This window comes from Lacerta agilis, chromosome 11 (genome assembly GCF_009819535.1).
Source record: "Lacerta agilis isolate rLacAgi1 chromosome 11, rLacAgi1.pri, whole genome shotgun sequence".
Lineage (NCBI taxonomy): Eukaryota > Metazoa > Chordata > Lepidosauria > Squamata > Lacertidae > Lacerta > Lacerta agilis.
In genome coordinates, this window is record NC_046322.1 from 27,612,529 (window position 1) to 27,614,409 (window position 1,881).

Sequence of the window (1,881 nt, forward strand, 5' to 3'; positions counted from 1 at the left end):
GATTCTGCAACCAGTTTGCGACGCCCTTTCCTGCAGTGAGCAGCGGCGCGCACTTTGCGGCGAAACAAGCAAACGCATTTCTTTACTCAGAAGTAAGTCCTGTCGGAATTCAGTGGGATTTACTCCCAGGCAGCGGTGTGTAGGCCTTGGCGACCAGTACGTAGTTCTGTTTCTCTCGCAGATCATGAAATATCTTGCTGTGTCTTGCGCACGGTTAAATTGTTTTTTTTTAAAAAATATTTAAAACACCTGAGAATTGCGGAGTGGAAATATGCCTCTGAACACGTGCAAGTTACTTTTCCTTGCTATTCCTACTCAACAGCAGAGCGCTGTGCATAGGTGTAGCAAGGATTTTTCTTAGGGGGCGGGCGGGACTTGATTTTTTTTGGGGGGGGGCAGGACTTTTGTGGGGTGGGGGGCAGAACCGAAGTGATTGGTCAGTTAAGTATTCCTATTTTGTTTGAGGGGGGTGCAGCTGCCCCCCCCCGCTCCCCTTAGCTATGCCGATGCGGCGGTGTAACGTGAGTAACTCAGGCTAGAACACTTCCCTGTCCTGTGTAGTCTTAATAGCTCATGTTTCTCAAAGGTACGGAGCGGGGCGGAGCCACAGTCCGGAGCGTTTTCCCGCTTAGGTGCAGTGTTGTCGTGTTTCTGGGCAGCAGCGGAGGAAGACGCACCATTGTTGCTGCTGCAGGCTTTGCTCAGCCCGCTCCATCCGTGCAGCAAGGTGAGGTGTTGAGTGGCCTTCTAAGTGGTGAAAATTAACTACCAGGTAAAACTAATACTGTACATAGGAGTGTACTTCTGATCCGTTTTCTAAGCGCTGGGAGTTAACACTGCTACCTGGACTTGTGACATTTTTATTACTGCACCCCCACCCCCTAAGTGTTTTAGGATGGGATGTTGGAGGAGACAGACGTACTAGAAAAGAATCACTTTAAAGCCCATATGATAGTAGTTTGCAAGTACCTGCTGCTAGTTTGTCAGCCCTCGGACAATGTGGGCTCCTCTTAATGGGAGGTTTTCACAGCAATGGCTTGCTACAAGCAAGGATTTTAGGGGGAAGGGGTTGAACTCTGTAAACCTTGGGGTTGCTCTAGTACTCTTCCCTCCCTCCATTATCCTAATCACAGGAGTACACAATCTAAAAATACTTGCTTTCATTGAATGAATTTTCAAAGTAAAGCAAACACACTTCTGTGGGAACATTACTAGGCTCTTTCTTTCTGGCTTATGAGGGCATGGGTGGAGATTTCCCATAGTATGAGAGTAGCAAGCTTGTTAAGGTTGCGTTAGTTGCAGAAAGATTGAACCAAGATTGTCCTGGTTGCATAAATTTTATCAAGTGCTTTCTTAAATGCATGTGATTAAATGGCAAGTTATGGAGGTTTGAGAAAATAAGGCAGTTAAATGTACTGCATTTATTGGTTAAAGCCTCCAAAATCAAAACTGCAAAAGCAAGTCCTGTTCCTTTGACCTGTGTAGGAACTCTATTGCTGGTTGCATATATATTCCCCCCCCCCCCAAAAAAATCTAATGACTGCTTAAGGGAGTAGATTTTGTATTTATGCAAAGCTCCCATTACATTCAAGTATCTGTACAAGGAGCCACAAACTATTTGTTTTTTAGACAAGTCATACTATAGTTATTAATTCTTAAATGTTATCTTCTCTTTATAGGTTGACTGAGAATGCTGTGAAAGTTGGATCCAGAGCTTTAACACTAGAAATATCACGTTTTCATGCAAAGCAAAATGTGGACAACCCCCCCCCCCCCAATTTATTTAAAATATAGATGCTCTATGCTCTACCAATGGAACTATGTGTAAAACCTTGAGGGTGAAACTACTATAAACAGACCATGTGAATCCACTTATATTCC

The 1,881-nt window shown here is 44.3% G+C and overlaps 1 non-coding gene across 1 annotated transcript; it reads left to right on the forward strand.

Annotated features, from left to right (window-relative positions):
• The first annotated feature begins 1,382 nt into the window (after positions 1 to 1,382).
• On the forward strand, positions 1,383 to 1,509 carry LOC117055367. Its single transcript, XR_004427622.1, has one exon. It is a non-coding gene; the product is annotated as a small nucleolar RNA SNORA47 (small nucleolar RNA).
• Positions 1,510 to 1,881: the final 372 nt, after the last annotated feature.